At 47.1% G+C, this 22249-nt stretch overlaps 1 long non-coding RNA gene across 1 annotated transcript; it reads left to right on the forward strand.

Annotated features, from left to right (window-relative positions):
* The first annotated feature begins 7032 nt into the window (after positions 1-7032).
* Positions 7033-22022, forward strand: LOC129383287 (uncharacterized). The gene is made up of 3 exons (XR_011889956.1): positions 7033-7454; positions 15948-16068; positions 21813-22022. It is a non-coding gene; the product is annotated as an uncharacterized lncRNA (long non-coding RNA).
* Positions 22023-22249: the final 227 nt, after the last annotated feature.

A 22249-nucleotide genomic window follows, 5' to 3' on the forward strand; every position in this document is an offset into this window, starting at 1 on the left:
ATGTATGCTACTGTGGCACGACAAGCTGCGGACGATAACTGGAGCCACACGTATGGCATAGACATATGCTTAAAATTGCTGTGAGCGCATGAGAAGCAATATCCATTCCCATTTCAGTGAAGACAAAGGGTGTTTTTCACTTTGATGGATGACGCGTATTGTCGGAAGTGAATTTGTATACGCCTTCAATGCACTTGCAGCAAAGAGGCCTCTAGACACATGTCACCATATTGCTTTCCTCGAAGGAAGTTTCTAGGACGCGTGCGCTTTTTTCGCAGATGTACGCCTAGAAAATAAAACAACTGACATATGCACAATTGTATTCTATGCTACAAAATGCAGCTGTTACTTGAAAATCGATGTTTGCAGGTAGAACGTATTGCATAGATCTCGAACTACCGTTATTTTCACTAAAACTTGAATACACGTATTACTGGCTGTAAAAGCAATTTCAATTTCGCTCTTGCATACATTTGGACAACGCGTGAACCAAGACATGGACAGTGAAATTTCAAGCGACCAGGCTGAGAGGAAACTTGCAATGCTCTCTGAATGCTTAGAAGCCCTCATAGGCTCGATAATTTTTTCAAGAATTCTCTCATCTTGATTCCAGCGCACTTTGTCAAACTATGGCAAACTTCAGCAGTCAACACGGCTCAGAAATGTTTTACGCTTACAGTAGCATGTTGTTTCAGCGGGACGATATTCGTCAGAACTTGTTCGTTTAGATGCGCACAGCATTGTCTTCCCCCATCTCCGACATCACCAGACGCCACCACTGTCTTGCAGAATCGGCGTGTGTCAAAACCCGCGCCGAATTAGAAGCGCGATATACTGCCTTGTAACTCAGTACTTAGCGCTCACTTCTCTCAACTCTGCATACCTGCTGAGTAAGAAGTGCAATACGGAGTGGATGCGGCCACCATGGAATTTGTTAGAGTACGTTAGCTTGCCCGGTATTCGGTAAACTCACACGGACTGGGTGTTTTACCGGAGAGGTAGAGTCGTAAACGTCAGCGGATTTTTCAGCGGCTGTAGAGCGAGCTGCACGGTGCAGCCTGCTGGTGGGGCAGAGCTCAATCAGACAAACACAGATAACATTGTAGTAACCAAGGGTATTTGCTTCTGGTGTTATTTTATGGCCGGAACACGATCATGCCGCTGCCGATAACTTGAACAAGCAGCGACGTAGAATGCACTTTGTCACTGCAATATTACATCTGTGGTTCCCTGGTTGAGCTCTGCACCACCGGGTGGCTGTACAGTGTAGGTCGTTCACGTTTGAACCTCCGCCCATCCGGTAGCACGCCCATTACGCTTGCGTTTGCCTGAATACTGGACACGCTAAATCTCTCTATTTTTATCCTATTGTGAGGTAGACGTTCGAGAGGAAGACAATAATTGCGTCACAGCAAGAACGGTCAGAAGCACTCTTTTTCTGTCATGGTACTTATTGAGGATATAATATGTATTTACATAAGATATTTGCTCAGCGGTCCAGACAGTCATAGCCGCGTCTACAAGCACAAACAAACACTTCACAGTACAATTAATAAAGTAAGCAGTTCTCCACAAAGGAGGTAAAATAATACAGTGCATCAACAATGGCTACTAGTCTGGTTGGAAGTCTCTTTGATGATAAGTCTTTCAGTTTTGAAATCATCTGAATGAGATGTCACTGTCAATATACAATTGGTTCTGAATTCAAACCTACCGTGCGAGTTTTGCATTAACTTTACAACGCCATAAACAACAACATGTCAGAAGGCACATCTTCACATTTTGGTGGCATAAAATGTCGTATCGTATGAGTATTTACATCAAGGTCTTTTATAAAAGTTCTTTGGAGAACATCCCTAAACAAAATGGCATCTTTGAAGTCAATAAAGCAGTGTTCTATAGTTTCCGGGAGATTACAGAGACGACAGTTAACAGAAGATGCAAAAATGCCTTTCCTACTCAACCAGGCTTTAATTAGTATTGTTTCAGTATGCACTTTCTAGGAGAATATTTTGGAGTGTGGCAAAATAGGCATTTTACAAACTCGTGCAAGCACGTCATGTCCAGGTAAGCCGATGTACACCGATTGGTATGACAGATGTTTTAGGAGCACATCAAGTAGATCTTTATACAGACTTTCCCGTGAGACAGAGAATAAATATTCATTTGAGAACCTCATTGCCTGAAAGCGCACTGAGAGGTGCACTTCACGCATGAATCCCTGCAAATATGGACGTGAAGGAAAATTTGCAGAAATTAAAAAATTTGGTAAAACATCTACAAGAATAACTTGCAACAGCACCCAAAGTAATAGGTGAGAAAGTCTCGAGAAAAGAAGAACCGAGCTGAACAGCCCAGTTTCACGTCTTTAAATATAGCGGAGCCAGCACTAGCGTGCTCGAGAAGAGAAAGCATAACAGAAGGATGGATGCTATCAAACGCCTTAGCTATGTCCACTTGGAGCATTGCTAGACAGCAGGACACAACAAGCTCTCTTCCGGGATTTAAGATGTGATCGCATAGAAAAAGCATATATAATTCGCAATAGGCAAGGCAATATGGTCATGCATTTTCATATTAAATATAGTCAGACAAACTAAATACATTCTACAATTTAAACAATAAAAAACAGTTTTTTTTTAAATTTCCAACCGTGGATTGTGCAGAATAATTTCTTGTTCTTTTTTTTTTCATTGTTTCACAAGCGCCTGCACACAAGCCAATCCAGGCAATATCAGGGATTTGGCTTCATGAGGGGGTAATGTTTCAAGAGAAATACAGAAAAACTGAAAGAAACCTGGCAATATACCACATTTTCGTGTTGTTATGCACGTAATTTTCTGCAATTCCTCGAGTGGCGAGTTATCACGAGGAACGTGCATCATTCCAACTAAAATACTAAATGATAATGTGAATACATGCCGGCACTTTGCATAACGTATGCAAATTGGGCGAAACGTCTATAATCGAAATATTAGGGCTTCAAAACGTAAAAATATTGCGACACATATCAACCCTAACCACCACAGATTTTTACAACTTAGAAGCTGGCTGTATAGTAGAGTTCCATTCGGAGCATTCAAAGCCAAGGACGAGCACTAATATTGATCAAATCGGCAGATGAAATACTCCCCGATTGTAAAGATCAGCCTGCCTTCATATCCATTTCACAAAGCTCCTCTCTCGATAAAGTTGTAAACTTACAAGGAGTATTTCTGTTTTACTTTAACAATGGGTGATTGTGCTTCATAATTGATTTTACATTTTCGAAATTTGGAAGGCTCACCGAAAAGGATGTTGCTGACCATTGGCGGCAGTGCACTTTTTTGTATACCAGAGATTTAGTTCATCGTAGTTCAAATCAGAAATTTATTGAATGCCAACATGGTTCTCGGGTTGTCGCGTTAACTAGAAGACATAAATGACCTCGTCTCTCATCAAACTAGAAGAAAAACTGCAGAATTTGCGCAAACCGGCAGGCTGCCCATCATCAACATTCCGTGCCCCCGAGGAGGACTTTCATGATTATTTCTGGTTCTTCGATGAATTACCCAAAGTTAAACAAGGAAGGAAGCAAAAAAAGAGCTAGAGTAGCTGCCAACAATGAGTTCACAAAAGAATGAAAGAAAATAGGGCGCAATTGTTCACAACCGACCACTAAAAAATATTTCTAGCAAACACTCTTTTCCTCACAAGAGGAATATTACCTCCGTAACTAAGAAACTTCTTGCTGCAAGTTCTTACAAGTTTGTGGTAGAATGTATGTAGTGAACTGAAACAATTGTGCTGCATCAACAAGATGTTTTCGTAAATAGCTTTATTGCCAAAAAAATCTCATATTGCGGTGGAAACAATAAAGGAATTATTCTGAAGGAAATTGTAATATTTGTGCTATTGCTTTAGTTCAATCAAAAGCCCATACAGTGAACGAAAGTGAACTCTGAACTCTGTACAGTGAACTCTGTAATTTTATTATTATTGTGAAATCTTCTTTAACCGATGTAAAAAGACGGATAAATATGCAAGCGTACAATTTCTCCACTTCTCTGTGTAAAGAAACTGGGTGTTTGTTTAAATTTTGTTCAACGTTTTCGTTTAGCACAGAGTATTTAAGGGAGCAAAAAAGCAAATTGGCGCCACAGATTTAAATAAAACAAAACATCTGTGGCGTGTGCCTACCATCCTGAATGAAGCAGAATGTTTATACTATTACAAGGAAGAGGAAAAATGCAATTTCACCCATTATGTGTCTTCCCATGGCAGTTAATTGACATTATTCAACAGAGTGTTGCTTCACGCATGTCTCAGCAAATACGTTTGACATCGTTCAAAAGTTTTTCACCTCGTTACATGGTATGTACAAGTTAGGCACCGCCCACCTGGCCAGTTTCGATGGATCTTCGCAGACCTCTAGAAAGCTTGCCAACACCCCCATGGTGTTTGGTTTCCAGTGCAAGTTAGTACACACCTATGACCGTAGATGATGGATTGCCTAAGCAAAAAGAAACCTGAGGGACGACAATGATCATAAGATACGTTTGATCCATAGACATTGTTAGCCGTGAGTGAAGGCTTGGTTCATATATAAGAACAAAATTTGTTTCGGCAAGCCTTGGGTGTCTCAAGAGAGGACGAGCAATCAGCTACACTTCTTTTCTACGCTTCTTTCTAAGTTTGCTATTTTATGCAAGGGAGCTTAAAATTTTCAGGCCATTCTTATTTATGTAAGGAACTTGCCGAATATTGCACAGAAATATCGGAAGCACGAAACTTTCGGAAGTTAGGATAATAATTCAAAGGATTCGTTGTTTTAACCCTCTGATGGTCAATGACGTAAATATGCGGGGCCGCGAACAAGTAAAAAAAATGGACGATACAGTATATTTACGGCACCGTCTGTACGTTTAAAAAGCGCGCCAATTTCCTAACTTTTTCTTTTCTGTCATGTGCTGCCACTATGTGGGAATACAGAGAATTTTTTTCGCGCGCCTCCCATTCTCGGTTTTCCTTGCATGGTTTGTTTTAGCGCTAGTTTACTCCCGCGCGTCTATATACCACCGCTGGAGCATTGGCGCACAGGCGGGCTGGCCGCGGCCTCGCTGTTGCTCCGCAGGCGGTTTCGGCTGCTTGCACTTGCGAAACTGATGGCTATCTCGTTACTAATCGCTCAAAGGGCGACTGCTTGTTTCTCGCTCGTTTAGTGCTAACAGGGGTGCGCATAGGAAGGATGTCGCCGTACATGCGTTTCCATTGCTTTCTTTTTTTCTGACACTCGCGAAAACTAATTGCCTCTGGTTGGCGATAAGATGAACATTATAGGAAGTTTGTCACACGTTCTGCTTCTTTGACAGGCACACAACAACACATTTTTCTTGAGTACGTACACCTACGCAGTTCGATTGTAAGAGCAGGAACATTTGAGTCTTGTGAAATATTCTCGTGTGCGCATTTTCAAGGCCTTGAACTGTGTGTATAAGAATGCATCAAAATTTTAATTCTTATAAGTTTGTTTTCTTCTTTTTTCTTTTTTCTTGTTGTTATTCATGAATGAATAGTACATATATACCAACGCAAAATATATTTTTCTCACTTTACGGTCACCCTAGAAAAATTGCGGTAATTGTTCTTCGAAATAAATCCCTACGAAGAATGTGAATCTGCAATAAAAAAAACCCTGGGCGGTCGCATATGGCAATAGAAATCGACCCTCAAAGGGTTAATTAAAATAACAATTTCGTTTCAAAGCACAATGTTGCGAATATATTTACTTGTTTTTGATAAACTAGTGTTCTGGCTGAACCAAAACGAAAGACGTGGGTTTATCAATCCATCAAAGAATTTCGCAGTTGGAGGCCTAAAGTTCGACCGCTTTTCAAAAATAAATCGATTAATTATTACTAATTTATTTATTTGATTCATTCCAATGAAGTTATTCATTAAAATATATTTGTAAAATTTATTATTATACGAATAGCATTTTTTGGCAATCCGCGGTGAGCCTTGTTTTCTAAAAGCAGGAGCTAGGACAATATCTCTCGGGAGATTTTTAGCAGTGTTTAACGAAAAACTGTAGACATCGCACTGCAATGCAGTCATAGAGGATAGCTCATTTATTCGTTATCCTGTACACTATGTCATTGCACTTTATTGCAACGATTTCAGTACTAAGAAGTAATAGGATTTTATTATTTGAAACACAAGCAATATAACATTCAGGTAAACACATTGTAAGTAGAACTGAGTTGTATCAAGATGGATTCATGCACATTCCACGCGCTCTGGGAGTCAGTATAACTGAACCTGTGTTGAAACTGAGAGGCGGAACGGCAGATTTAGTCAATAGCGCAGTGATCTTTGGAGACAAAAGCATCTCGCAAACTGTCAGCAAAGGCGGCCGAAAGAGGCGACACAGCGATTTACACTGTCGCCAACAACCAGGGTACCTTCCATTAATATGCGGTGTACTCACCTGCTACAAAATGTGGCGCTGTTTCTCTGCATGCTTTCTGAACAGTGCAATAAATAATATTGCCTTCAGAATTAGAATGTCGATGTATGAATTTTGAAGCGCGAGCATGACTTAGTGATGTAAAAGTGCAGTATCTTCGCAATCAGTTTTCTTAGAGTAAACCATACGCCGCTCACCCCATACTTTCCACATCGAATTGTTTGCAGTGTGCCGAGCGTGAAACAATGAGGGAAAGCTGCTTTGGAGGGCGTAATTGTATGTGTAAAGTGGAGGTCCTCACACTCAATGGAACGGCCAACGGAGCTCAAAAAGTACAAGTAATCTATAGGAGTGCGGTCTTTCCTGATGTATAGCTACACAGAAGAAAAAAAATACTTTTGTGTGTCACAGGTGCCGTTATTCGAAGGCTTCTGTCGCTATGCACACTTGTGCATCGTATATAACCGAACTAAAAATTAAAGAAATGCTGCCTCCATTCATTACACAATAATGCACAAAAGAAATTGCACACTTCTTAGTGGTTTCTTTCGCAGGCCACAACTACGTAAATGGCCTGTGTCTCTTGCGTACTTACGTGGTTGTCTAAAGGGTTGCTCTAGTATGTCCTTTTTTCTTTTTTTTAGCAGAATCAGGCAGGCTTGGCAACGACTTTTTTTTAATGTGGTGAAGAAGAAATAAATGGCACATTTGTTTCCTTAGCGTACAAAGGGGTATAGCTAACAGCTAGCTTTTTCTCATGCGGTCGATGCAAGCAGTTCAAAAAGACTATAGCAGAAGGCAGTGCTTAGGCTTCAGGTATTCACCGAGTGCAACCACCGGATTCAACTTGATAGTCAGTTGACCCCAAACGAGTAGTTGCATATCCTATAGACAGCAGATATGCGAGCGTTATTTGCATGCCTTTTTTGTATACTTTTGGTGGCGTCATTGCTACCGGATCTTTCAGAAGAAGCTGTAGGAGTTGAAGAAGTGCGCCTGCACCATGGTAAGTTAAACGTATGGATTTTAGCCATGTTTCCTGCATGGTACAGCCAACGGAAAGACCAAAATACCTCAATCATTAAAAACTAATTCATATTTAGCTTATTTTTGTATTCTTAGCAATACTTGACGTATGGCATAATTGCGCATTGTACGCCAATATTTTAGAACCACTTGTTCAGCGCACCTGCTTCGTGTCCGCTCCAACATGCTTTGCTATTTTTTTTTAATGTGTAAGCATTCTCTGGCTGCCTCCCCAGCCCGGTCACGCGAAAAGTGTAATGCCATCTATAGGCACAAAAATGCTTAATATGCAAAGTTAAGACATTAATTCGTTACGATAGTGTAAATGTAGATGATTGGTAACTTTTTTAGCGATAAGGAACAATCTAAAGCAAAAGAAATAATAAAACAACGCCCGTAGAGATACATGGGAAATGCATGGGGAAGCTTATATTAAGGAGGGGCCAACAGAAATTTGAGGTTAAGTCTACATTAACGTTGGGGTTGGGTCAACTTGAAATTGGAGTTAGGTCAACATAAATTTGGGTGTAGGCTAACTTCTCATTTCGGGGTAGACCAACATAAGTTTCGTGGTGGGCCAACTTGAAATGTGGGGTGGGCCAAGTTAAATTAGTGGGTGGGCCGACTTATACATACTCTCGCGCATATAATCTCGCGCACTGCATCATAATCAGTTGCAGTCGTGCAAGACAACATGGTCCTCACAAATAAACAAGAGCGCACCATGGCCGGGTCAAGGCTTAAGGCGGCCTCCCACATACAGAGCCCAGGAATGCAAATTCTTTAGCAGTAAATGCTAGGGATGGTTTGCTAACGCAGTTGCCTTCTGCGATAGCCGCTGCCTCATTGATGAGTCTAGTGTTTTCCTGCCCGTTGCTTGCTATTATTTAAGTTTTTTCAAAGAGTGGATGGAATAAAGAGAAATAATAGCCCTTTCGATCGCTCTGCTCCCTCGAGGAGTGCTCGTACCCGGCGTTCCGGTTTAATTGGTGCGATTGCATTGAAGAGACCGGATGCGGCGATAATATCTGGCAATTGTCTACTATAGCCTAAGCATTCTTCGCCACCGTAAAAGCCATAGATAGATACGCTTAGGCTAGGAAAAGCAAGTAAGCAAAACTTAGCAACAAAAAAGTAACAGCCGAGCGAAACAATTCTTAGGCATTAGTAGAAAATTCTGAGAATTTCTGTAGCTTTTTCTATTGAACAGTGCAGTTTGTTTTGCACCCCACGAAATACGAAACTGCTTGTCATCCTGCCTTTTTAGTTTTTCAGCTCATAAAACTTTTTTTGACTGCAACAAGTTATACGCGTGTATGAGATATAAATGTTTTGTGGTGGTGGCAATGACCACGCTAAGTTACTGCTATCTTTGAACAGGCATAAAAGGCTGGCTTTTCCATACTGCAATTCAAATTTCATCACAATTCTTTTAATTCTAAAATGTGATTTGCAATAAGGCATAACGTTTAGCAGCTGCTATACGCATATAGGTGGATAATGATCATGTTGTGCATCAAATCATTGAGTGTGTTTCGGTATTCGTTGCCGTGCACCCAGTGATCAAAACATTTTTTTATACATAGAGTCAAATACACTGTTAAAAGGAACACTCAGGTGCAGAGTGTCTCCAGGTCTTGGACAGCCCGGCTTTGCAGCACAATGGACTTATGCTTGACGGCGCTGGCACCTTTGTAGGCATCTGCGCAGTGCAGTGTGTTACGTTTCGCCTACAACGCGCGGTAATGCCGGCGCGGATGCAACGGACGCCGGGGCTTCGTTCAAAGCGGCGGACATTTTGGCCCGTTCGACGCCGCCGCAACGCCTCCCCGCCAAGCGTGTCCAGGCGTGTTTCAGTGCCACGTGTCTTCGTATGTGCGTGTGTGTGTGTGTGCCCACGCTTGTCAAAGCGCGGCAGCCGGGGAGCGGAGCTCCCCAAGTGAGGTGCCAGGAGGTCTGTCCGTCGGTGGGTTGGCGATGCGTCACTACACTCGGCTCACCATGTCTCTCGGCTCGACCGTGCGCGCCGTCGTGGGCTCATGCTCCGCCATCGCGTGGGCTCATCCCGTGACCTTCCTTCTGGCCCGCGACGCCGAGAGTATAAGAGCAGCTGCCCCCGGACGCCAGGAGAGAGGCTCCGATTTGTACTGTTGAGTTACGTGCTCTCCCGTCTCTCCACTTCGGTCGACCTGACCGGCCGCTCTTTTGCTATGTTAGAATAAACAAGTTGTTCTGTTACCAGTCTACTCTTGCTTTGCCGGGACCTTCGGATGCTTCCAGTGCCCCAGGCCGCCAGGCCAACGCTACCCTTGGGGCTTGCGACCCATTTGCAATAACGGGCGTCAGCACCGAGACCCCAACAGCTGGTTGCCAGCGGTGAGATCGCGACAACGGAGGCCATCAGCGAAGAGATGCGGTTGAATGTATGCTGAGCAGCACAACGACCATCCGGGAGCAGTGCAACGAGCCCTGTGTGATGACTGGTTGCCTGCAGCGGAACGACTGCGCTGAATTCTTGGCTGCGAGGTTTGGTGAGTGCGGGACTTTCTTCTTCTAAGTTTTGCCAGGCTTTTGTTAGTGTCAGAAACAGAGCTGGTAATTGTGGTTGTCGTTGCTGCCGGGTTAGTTTGCGGCAAGACAATAGTAGGCAGTAGAGAAAGCAGCATTCAGAGCAGCCATGGATTTGAAGTCGTTGCGCAAACCGAAATTGCTGGAGCTTGCAAGAGAGTTGGGTCTGGATGTCTCAGACAAACTCAGAAAACCAGAACTGCTAAGGGCTATTCTTGAGTTAGAAGCTGAGGATGACGAGCTGTCGGAATGCCTTGAGACCATTGAGGAGAGGGAGACGGCAAAAAGACAGGAGCGCGAACTTAAAGAGCAAAAAGAGAAACAGGAGCGCGAACTAAAAGAACAAAAAGAGAAAGAAAAAGAAGAGCGCGACCGTCAACACGCTTTGGAAATGAAGCGTCTCGAGTTAGAGATGGAACGCGCTCGTAATGGAAGTCAGGCACACGGTGCAGGAGAACGAGTATTGTTCAAAATGACTGACCTGATGCGGCCGTTTAAGCTTGGAGAGGACATTGGTTTGTTCCTGGTTAACTTTGAGCGAACGTGCGAGAAGCAGGGGTTCTCTCGGGAAACGTGGCCACAGCGCTTGCTCACTTTGCTACCCGGCGAGGCGGCCGACGTAGTCGCTCGCTTGAATAGAGAGGAGGCAGAGGATTTCGACAAAGTGAAATCGAGTCTGCTAAAAAAGTACCGGCTGTCAGCGGAGGCGTTCCGTCGGAAGTTTCGGGAAAATGAGAAAGGCAAGAGTGAGTCATATACAGAGTTTGCCTACAGGCTTATGTCAAACATGCAGGAGTGGCTCAAAGAAGAGAAAGCGTTTGGTGACCACGAGAAAGTTCTGCAGTGTTTTGGGCTAGAACAGTTTTATAGTCGGTTACCTGAGAACGTGCGGTACTGGGTCTTGGAAAGGCCAGACGTTAGTACGGTGGCTCGAGCCGCTGAGCTAGCCGAGGAGTTTGTGACGCGTCGGGCTCGCGGAGCTAAGGACGGTCAAAAGGGTGAATTTGGCTCCAAGTTTGAGAGGCCGAAGTTCACGCCCATGAGAAAGCGGTTCGAGACGAGGCGAGCGCGCGTGTGTTATACGTGCCAGAAGCCGGGTCACTTTTCGGCGCAGTGCCCGACCGAACGTAAGGAGACGGCGGCAACCGAAGCCGAACGCAGAAAGCGGTTCGAGACGAGGCAAGCGCGCGTTTGTTATACGTGCCAGAAGCCGGGTCACTTTTCGGCGCAGTGTCCAGAAACAAAAACAAAAGTCGTGTTTTTGTCTTTATGCAGCACTGACGAGAACATGAAGCTTCTCGAGCCTTACATGCGAGACCTCCTCGTGAACGGGAAAGAGTGCCGAGTGCTTCGCGATTCCGCAGCTACAATGGATGTAGTTCACCCCTCTTACGTAGAACCCGATATGTTCACGGGCGAGTGCGCATGGATCAAGCAAGCAGTGGAAGCTCATAGCGTGTGTCTGCCGGTAGCAAAAGTGCTTATTGAAGGACCTTTCGGAGCACTTGAGACGGAGGCCGCAGTGTCATCTATGCTGCCCCCCCCAGTACCCGTACTTATTTTCGAACAGGTCCGATCACCTCCTGCGCGAGAAGGGGCTTTTGTTTGGTGAGGCTAGCGTTCAGGCCTTAACCAGATCGAAGGTTCGGGAGCTCGCTGCAAAGGCGGTAGTTGCGGGGCCAACGTTGTTGAACGATGAGAAAGGGTCAGAGGCGCAGCAAGCTGGTATTCAGAGCACACCCGAACTGAATAAAATTGAGCCTGTAGCGTTAAAGGCACCAGATACTGGAGAGGAAAATCCCGACACGGGAAAGTTAGAAGAGCTGTCTCCAGATTTGCTCATCGCGCCTACGTCAGACGGACTTAACAGGTTGCTAAAAGTCAGCCGGTCGGCTTTGATAGCCGAGCAAAAGAAGGATGGCAGCCTAGAAAACATACGCTGCATTGTCAAGGAAGGTATCGCCAAGAAAAATGCTCGCTTTGTGGAAAGAGGTGGGGTCCTGTACCGGAAGTATCTAGACCGCAGGGGAGTGGAGTTCGATCAGCTGATCGTGCCTCAATGCTATCGTCAGGATCTGTTGCGCTTGTCGCATGGGGGTTCGTGGTCCGGACACCTAGGAGTTAAGAAAACTAAGGACCGTCTCTTGCAAGAGTACTATTGGCCAGGGTGTTTTCGGGACGCAGACCACTTTGTGAAGACATGCGACACCTGTCAGCGGGTGGGCAAGCCAGGGGACAAATCGAGGGCGCCGTTGAAGTTGGTACCTATCATTACGGAGCCTTTTAGACGGCTCGTTATTGATACAGTGGGACCTCTGCCGGTAACAGCCACGAGGTACCGACACATTTTGACTGTGATCTGCCCAGCGACAAAGTTCCCTGAAGCAGTGCCGCTTAAAGAACTCAGCTCAGTTGAGATAGTCAATGCACTACTGTCCATATTTGCGCGAGTTGGTTTTCCTGCAGAAATCCAGTCAGATCAGGGTACAGTGTTTACTAGCGCTTTGACGACAGCCTTTCTCGAAAGGTGCGGGGTAAGGCTGTTACACAGCTCAGTGCACCACCCCCAGTCGAATTCCGTTGAGAAGCTCCACTCCGTCATGAAGCGCGTGTTGAGAGCATTGTGTTTTGAACATCAAACTGACTGGGAGCTGTGTCTGCCTGGAGTGATGTTTGCATTAAGGACCGCGCCGCATGCGGCTACGGGGTTTTCGCCAGCTGAACTGGTGTACGGTCGCTCGCTGCGATCTCCGCTTCGCATGCTTCGAGAATCATGGGAAGGCAGGGGCGACGACCCAGTCGTGGTAGAGTACGTGCTTAAGCTCCTCGAACGCTTAAGAAGGGCACAGGAGTTGTCAGGTGAAGCAATGGCCAAGGCCCAGCAGAGGGCCAAGGTTTATTATGATCGGACAGCCAGGGCCCGTCGTTTTGAGGTGGGCGATGAGGTCATGATATTGCGCACATCGCTAAAGAACAAACTCGACGTGCAGTGGGAGGGCCCAGCACGGATTGTTCAAAAACTGTCGGACGTTAACTACGTGGTGAGTCGGCCAGGAAAGCGGAAAGCACAGCAAGTTTACCACTGTAATCTGCTCAAACCCTATAAGCAACGGGAAGCAGTGGTGTGCATGATGGTAAACGTGCCCGAAGAGCTTCCGGTCGAGCTTCCGGGACTAGGCTCAGTGACGAACAGGAAAGACACCGATCAAGTCATTAGTGACTTAATAAGTAGAGCATCGCTGTCGCCTGAGCAGAAAACCGAACTACACCAGCTCTTACAAGAGTTTCAAGGTCTGTTCTCTGAGAGGCCTGGTAGGACTTCTGTCCTTACTCATGACATAGAACTTACCTCCCCAGAGCCAGTACGATCCAAGGCGTACCGGGTGTCACCCCGCCAGAGCGATATTATGGAGGCTGAGGTAAAGAAAATGCTACAGCTCGGTGTTATTGAGGCGGGTGAGAGTGATTATACCTCCCCTTTGATTTTAGTTGAGGTACCGGGCAAGGAACCTCGTCCTTGCGTCGACTACCGCAGGCTTAATTCCATCACTAAGGATCAAATTTATCCGATCCCTAACATCGAGGAGCGCCTTGAGAGAGTGAGTAGCGCTCAGTTTATTTCCACCCTAGATCTTGTCAGGGGTTATTGGCAGGTTCCACTTACAGAAGAGGCTAGTAGGTATGCGGCATTCATTTCACCAATGGGGACATTCCGTCCTAAAGTTTTGAGTTTTGGTTTGAAGAACGCGCCATACTGCTTTTCAAGGCTCATGGATAAAGTGTTGCGGGGACAGCAAGAATTCGCTTTACCGTATCTAGACGACGTGGCGATATTCTCCGCATCCTGGCCTGAGCATATGGCGCACTTGCGGGCAGTGCTAACCCGCCTGCGCGATGCGGGCTTGACAGTCAAGGCTCCCAAGTGCCAGTTAGCACAGGCCGAGGTTGTCTACCTCGGACACGTGATTGGTCGGGGTCGTCGCCGCCCCTCTGAAATAAAGGTGGCCGCTGTGCGAGACTTCCCGCAACCGCGCACGAAGACCGATATTCGGTCGTTCTTAGGTGTCGCCGGCTACTATCAGAGGTACATCCCCAGGTACTCTGATATCGCGGCTCCCTTGACGGATGCTCTAAGAAAGACAGAGCCGCAAACAGTCGTCTGGGATGAGACAAAGGAAAGAGCTTTTAGCGCCCTAAAGAGCGCCCTAACAAGCCAGCCTGTGCTACGATCGCCCGACTACACAAAAGGGTTCGTTGTTCAGTGTGATGCTAGTGAGCGAGGCATGGGCGTTGTACTGTGCCAACGGGAAACTGGAGAAGTAGAACACCCCGTCCTGTATGCTAGTCGTAAGCTGACGAGTCGTGAGCAGGCGTATAGCGCCACCGAGAAAGAGTGTGCGTGTATCGTGTGGGCCGTTCAGAAATTGTCATGTTACCTAGCCGGCTCGAGGTTTATCATTGAAACGGATCACTGCCCTCTCCAATGGCTGCAGACCATCTCTCCCAAAAATGGCCGCCTCCTGCGCTGGAGCCTCGCTTTGCAACAATATTCCTTTGAGGTGCGTTACAAAAAGGGGAGTCTCAACGGTAACGCCGATGGCTTAAGTCGAAGCCCCTAACGTGGGAATCAGCCTCAAAATTGCTTGTTACTGATGTTTTTCTTCCTGAGGCAGGATTTTTAACCTATTGCTTTCGTGTAGTGTTTCAAAGTGATGATGTGCTTTCTAGTGCAATTTTCCGATTTGTGGACGCGTTCTGAGTGCTGCTAAACTACTGTAAGGAACTAGGCAGTAGTATAAAAGGGGAAAGAGCCTGGCAGGGCTTAGTGAGGGTTGTGCCGTGCTTGCTGACTGAGCGGTTGACTTTCGGCGTAGTTCTAACGCTTGCCGGAAACGAGAACAAAAATGTCAACTCTCCCGAAGTCACTTTGCAGTGTCCTGTGTGCACCTGAACGTGAGAACGAGGCCTTCTCTGTGCGCTGCGCTCAAGAAACGCCAAAGGACGCCCGACTTCGGTTATGAGCATCATCGAGCGACATCCCTCCGGACAGCGGATGCAGTCCCCTGACCATCGGGATCTCCTTTCCCCGGCGGGGCGGTCTGTTACGTTTCGCCTACAACGCGCGGTAATGCCGGCGCGGATGCAACGGACGCCGGGGCTTCGTTCAAAGCGGCGGACATTTTGGCCCGTTCGACGCCGCCGCAACGCCTCCCCGCCAAGCGTGTCCAGGCGTGTTTCAGTGCCACGTGTCTTCGTATGTGCGTGTGTGTGTGTGTGCCCACGCTTGTCAAAGCGCGGCAGCCGGGGAGCGGAGCTCCCCAAGTGAGGTGCCAGGAGGTCTGTCCGTCGGCGGGTTGGCGATGCGTCACTACACTCGGCTCACCATGTCTCTCGGCTCGACCGTGCGCGCCGTCGTGGGCTCATGCTCCGCCGTCGCGTGGGCTCATCCCGTGACCTTCCTTCTGGCCCGCGACGCCGAGAGTATAAGAGCAGCTGCCCCCGGACGCCAGGAGAGAGGCTCCGATTTGTACTGTTGAGTTACGTGCTCTCCCGTCTCTCCACTTCGGTCGACCTGACCGGCCGCTCTTTTGCTATGTTAGAATAAACAAGTTGTTCTGTTACCAGTCTACTCTTGCTTTGCCGGGACCTTCGGATGCTTCCAGTGCCCCAGGCCGCCAGGCCAACGCTACCCTTGGGGCTTGCGACCCATTTGCAATAACGGGCGTCAGCACCGAGACCCCAACAAGTGCCATAGCTTCAGCTGGCACTTACGGCTACAGCGTCAGCGAAATGAGAACCTGCCATCAGGCTGTTCCCTTGAAAAGTTGACTGCACTGTACAACGGCAAATATTATTTTTCTCTCCAGAAATACGACATGACAGACAAATTGCCTTTCTGTTACAGAACTCTGTCACTATGGGGAACATAGAATTGAAGATGGCAAAAGCCTCGAACTTGCAAGCCCGTGCGTACGGTTGACGTGCGAGTCACTGAATGCCAGCTACGCCAATGTGTTTATTGCTGGGTAAGCGTAATCTCTCTTTCAATATCTTGATTTCGCATGATATGTCTGCGATGTAAATTCCCTGACTACATTCTAGTTTCCTAATACAGTTGGTCGTTAAGGAACACAAAAACAAAATATATTTTTATTACGTGTTTTTGTCACCACATTTACCACCTCTAGATTCTCAGGGGCAGTACTCAAGTGCAAAGATTATTCATAGCTCATATGGTTGATATGGTGTACTTTTCAGTGTATCGTTTCTAAGCAAAGGTCATAGTCTGAAATGTAATAGCGATGAACACTAATTAGTAAAAAATAATCAGTAGCTAAATGTTTATTCTCAAAAAGAGGAGTAATGCAAGTGCACCCAATATTAAGACGTACAAAAGAATCGTAGGCCAAGAGCTATGCTGTGAAATCACTGTGAACAGTCTGACACCTCACGTTAAGCTATGTTGTCCCAATGAACCAACTGAAGAAAAGTCACGTGTAACCTAAGGCACATTAATTGTGATGGCCGCATGCTCGTTTTGCAGAATATTTCATACAATCTTAAGACATTATTGGATATTATCAATATCTGACGCACCATTCCTTGTGTGGGTGCATCGTGGAGCAAAAGGCTGATAACCACACTAGGTTTCACTCTTAGAATGAATGATGAATGAATGAACAAATGAATTCGTTTATTCGAAACAGGGAGGACCGCTGGCGGAGAAGGAGTGAGATACGAAGTAGAGATAGGCACTGACTAAATTAGACGTGCCAGGCAGCTAGAAACACCGGAGTGGACTAACGTGACTGCGTAATCAAAGTTTTCGAGAACGCTGTTCTCTAAATGTTCAATATAGTGATTTAGAAAAATACTGGTGTAGTGTCGAGAAAAGTTGAGAGCGGGACAGTGTAGAATATCAGATGGTGTAAGTTGGCTTCTCATACGGAAGGGCAGAAAGTACATATTCAAGCGGCAGGGGTGTCAATGCCCATCTCAGAAAAGAAAGAAAAAGAAGCATTTAGCACGGCGCGTAGCTGCTCATCACAATGCCTGAGAAGATTATATATATATATATATATATATATATATATATATATGCCATGAGCACGCGTCATGCAGCGGCATGCCGGGACGTTGTGTTGTGGTGAGTGGCAGATAATATTGTGACACGCTGACGAAGAAGATGTCAGCTTGGTGGGAAGAAGACGACGCTCTGGACTTCGCGCGCTGTCTACCATCTTATCAGCTGCTACGATTATTGTAAATATCCTGTAAATATACGTCTGACTGTTTTTAACCCCGTAACATTTTTGGCGGAGGTAGCGGGATTATTATCAAGACGGATTTACGCAGCGGGCGCTGCTTGGCTGCATCTACAATGCCAGCACAAGGCGAGGATGCTTCGGGCCCGTCGGCACCCACGCCCACCGTCATTCTAGCACAACCCGGCGACCCAGGAACCAAGACTGGCTTCAACTATATGAGTCGGTGAGCTCCAGCAACGACTGGGACCGGACCATCATGCTCGCTGACGTGATATCTTACCTCGCGGGCGCGGCACGCGTCTGGTTTCACACCCACGAGGAGGAACTTACCAGCTGGGACATTTGTAAACAAAAGCTCAAGGATTTGTTTGGCAAGCCTGTTGGACGTCAGCGCGCCGCCCAAAAAGACCTTGCTTCGCGTGTCGAGAAGTGCACTGTATCCTACCTCACGTACAGGCGCCAACAAAAGTGGTATACTCCACGCAGCGGGAGCCGGAGCAGCGGCAAACTGCATCGCAACGCCATCTACAGGCAGCATCTGGGATCGAGACAGCCAATGGGTGCCCTTTATTATCTGCGGGAATGTCGCTTGACTCGTGTCAATGTCTCATGCTTCAGCTCGCTAAAATGCCGAGCGACGCCGCTGCAGTAGCAATCTGCGTGGAGTATACCACTTTTGTCGGCGCCTGTACATCCAGGACGTGCTCGCTCTGTGCCGCAAAGCAGATCCGAAGATGTCCGAACCTGATAAAGTTGGACACGTCAATAAGGACATAGCAGATGATGCCTTCCACCTCCTTGTTTTCAAGAATTCTTCCACTGTGCAGGCCGTTATTACCGAATGCCGGTGGTTTGAAGAAGCCAAGGGTCGCTGCATTGCCCAGCCATTTCCCCGCCTTCTCAACCCGGCTGCTACGTCCACCTGCGAAGACCTCCGCAATCCGCCCACGCACAATCGCTCTGATGACGTCCTACATATCATCCGACGTGAAATAGAAGCCGCATCTCCTGTCACAACCCCAACCCATGGCCCCGACAATTGCTAGGCGACCGTCTCACTGATGCAGTCCGTCGTGCGCCAAGAATTGGCCAACGTTGGCTTGACCAACGTCTGATCACTTAATCGACCTGACCACACTCCGTCCAGCACTGTCACACGCACCCGCAGCCTGAATGCCCCAACGAGGTATCGCAATTCGGCTGAATGGCGCACTCCAGACGACAAGCCTATATGCTTCACTTGTGGCCGTATCAACCATATTTCCCGTCACTGTCGGTCTTCGTGGATTTCGACCCCCTGGCCCTACCTTCCATCCCACGGCCCTCATGCTGCTCCTCGGTTCCCCCCTCAAACGCAGCCAGTACATTCTGGCGACACTTCTCTGCCTACCCGCTCTAGCCGCTCTCCTTCGCCATGTCGCCGCTTCTCCCGATCGCCCCCATCTCGTCGATCACCGTCCTCTAGCTCCTTCCGGCGCACCCTTCCGGAAAACTAACGGGTGCAGTACCTGGAGGTGATGTTGCCAAACCGACCTATCTGTATTCCGTCAGGCGGGGCTACAATTAAATTCGTCCAAGTGCCACTTCGGTCGTCGGGAAATTTCTGTGCTCGGGCATCTCGTCGATTCTTCTAGTGTACGCGCTGATCACGATAAAATACGGGCAGTGAAAGACTTTCCCGTGCCAACATGTGCCAAGGATGTTCGCAGCTTCTTGGGCCTCTGCTCCTACTTCCGTCGGTTTGTCCGAAATTTTGCGAACGAGGCGCGCCCTCTCAATCAGCTCCTCAAGAAAGACGCTGCATTCATTTGGGGCCCTGAGCAAGCAGGTGCTTTCACCGAACTGATTAGGCTGCTTACGTCCCCGCTCATTCGCGCTCACTTTGATGCATCAGCTCCAACAGAAGTCCATACCGATGCCAGTGGCCACGGTATTGGCGCTATCTTGGCACAGAAACAACAAGGGTGAGAACGTGTTATTGCCTACGCTAGCCGCCTTCTTTCCTCTACTGAGCGCAATTATTCCGTCACCGGACGCGAGTGTCTGGCTCTCGTTGGGGCAGTCGGTAAATTCCGCCCCTATTTGTACGGCCGCCAATTCACAGTTATCACTGATCACCACGCTATGTGTTGGCTTTCGTGCCTCAAAGATCCTTCAGGGCGCCTTGGCCGCTGGGCTCTCCGCCTTCAACAATACAACTGTGCAGTTGTATACAAGACCGGCCCATTACATCAGGATGCGGACTGCTTGGCGCACCATCCTGTCGACCCTCCTGATGGTTTTGCGGCCGGCATACCTGTCACCATCTCTCTCTAGCTGCTTTTTGCGATATTGGAGCCGAACAACGTCGGGACGCCTCCTTAGAAGACCTTATTCAACGGCTCACTTCAACGACGCCCGATCCTTCCCTTCGCATGTTTGAACTTGAAGGTGGTATATTGTACCGCCCTAACATGCGCTCGGACGGCCCTGCCCGACTCTTCGTTGTGCCTGAGCATCTGCGTCAGACTATTCTCGCCCAGCTTCATGATGTACCGGCTGCCGGTCACCTTGGCGTATCACGGACTTATGACCGCGTTCGTCATCGCTTGTATTGGCCTGGTATATACCTTGACGTCTGCCGTTATGTCGCTGCGTGGGACCTTTGTCAATGGCGCAAAAAGCCGACCCCACTCTCTGCTGGTCGCCTTCAACCACTTGACGTATCATCAGAACCATTTTTCCGTGTAGGTGTTGATCTTTTAGGCCTTTTTCCTACGTCTGCTTCGGGAAACAAGTGGATTGCTGTAGCTACAGGCTATGCCACCCGATATGCAATCACACGGGCTCTTACGACAAGCTGTGCAACCGATGTCGCCGACTTCCTCCTAGAGAACGTCATCCTTAACCACGGCGCCCCTCGACAGCTCCACATCGACCGAGGCCGCTACTTCCTTTCTAAAATTGTCAATGACATTCCACACTCGTGCGCGACTAAACACAAACTTGCTACTGCTTACCACCCACAAACAAACGGTCTAACCCAGCGAATTAACCGCACCCTTACTGACATGCTGTCCATGTATGTCACCGCTGACCATCGCGACTGGGACGTTGCGCTGCCGTTCGTTACTTTCGCCTATAATTCGTCTCGCCATGATACCGCAGGCTTCTGTCCATTCTTCCTCTTGTTTGGCCGCGACCCTACGCTACTTTTCGACACCATTCTGCCTGCTAGCCTGAATTGCATGTCCGAGTACGCCCGTGACGCCATACTCAAAGCACAAGAAGCACACCATATTGCCCGACGTCGACTTGTGGAGTAGCAGGACAATCAGCGGCGCTTATATGACGCCCGCCATCGTGACGTCCATTACACACCGGGCGCCCTGGTTCTCCTTTTGTCACCGCCGCGACGCGTTGGCCTCTCGGAGAAGTTACTTTCACGCTAATCTGGCCCTTACCGTGTCTTGCGTAAAGTAACTGACGTCACGTACTAAATCGCCCCTGTTGAGCCAACCGTGGCTTAGCATCACTCCGACGTGGTCCACGTCGCACGTCTTAAGTTATATCACTCGCCCGCCTCCGTACCAGCACTGAGCGGGTGCTTCAGCCGCCGGGGTTCATGCGACACGCTGACGAAGAAGATGTTGTCAGCGTGGTCGGAAGAAGACGACGCTCTGGACTTCGCGCGCTGTCTACCATCTTGCCAGCTTCTACAATTATTGTAAATATCCTGTAAATATACATCTAACTGTTTTTAACCCCGTAACAGTATGAATGGCCAAGCTTAACATTAATGCTTTGTGTTCTGTTAAGCGTAAAATAGAGAACAACGTGAGTGGGAATACCGAGTTTCGCCTACAATTTGTGTGCTACCCGTAACTATGTTTGCATACCTGCGTATGGGCACGATGACAGTTTACTAACTTGCTTAATGTTAAGCCCTAATTTTTAAAACAACCATTGCGCGTGGCTCAAGAATTCCAATGTTAGGTGCCGACGCGTGACTATATACCATGCAACATTCACGCTGAACTTCTTGTCTGTTGTAAGGCGTTCCTGTTGAGCCGATATGACCCTCGAACACGAGATTTTGGCCCTCTTTGCCATATTTGATGTTCCCTGTGCAGGGGTGCATTATGACTGCGACGAGCATTTCGAACGGACATTGCTCTATAGCTTGCACATTAACACATGCTAGCATTTTTACACGATGTAACAACTATAATCCCGAAAATATCACACATTATTTCGTTTCATTTTTTCATTTCAAACATCACACATATTATTTATAATATATATCCTTCATTACACCATCACAAGAAGTACATGTACACATTAGTAGATAAAAGCTATTGCTTAAGACAGCATATACGTGAGTCGTTACCAATCCTCCATGCTAACTGCAATCCTCTGTAAACTATACAATAAAATGTAGCAGCTCAATTTGCGTTCTTGGAGTTTGCATGGAACAAAGTTACACCCAGATGTCAATATCATATCTTGAAATACCCTTGCAGGTGCGGTGTGGTAGCCCTAGGCAAGGAGATTCCAGACCATTGCAAAATAAGAAAGCCGAAGAGGCTGAAACCTTATCCTGGTTGCTGCCCCAGAATTGTTTGCCGACGAAAACGTAAAGTGAACTCAAATGCCGAATGACACACCTTTAAATTTTGCCGCAAATTGTCTTCCAATATAAAAATAAAATTTTATGCCAAGATGCTTTAAAACTGCATTTGTGTATATAGAGGAGTGTTATTTTTCATCATCCTAGTGCTTGAGGTAGTGAAAAAAAAAACGCGGCATAAAACATCCTTGACGATTATCTAAGTTAGTGCAAAACCTTTACAAAAGTTAATGACGCAATGATGTACTTGCTTTTGAGCGACATTTTATTTTCGGTTTCCGAATAATGCGGTCCTTCATCCTCACCCTTCACTGACTTCCGCTTTTTTTT

Source organism: Dermacentor andersoni, chromosome 8 (genome assembly GCF_023375885.2).
Source record: "Dermacentor andersoni chromosome 8, qqDerAnde1_hic_scaffold, whole genome shotgun sequence".
NCBI classification, from domain to species: Eukaryota; Metazoa; Arthropoda; class Arachnida; order Ixodida; family Ixodidae; genus Dermacentor; species Dermacentor andersoni.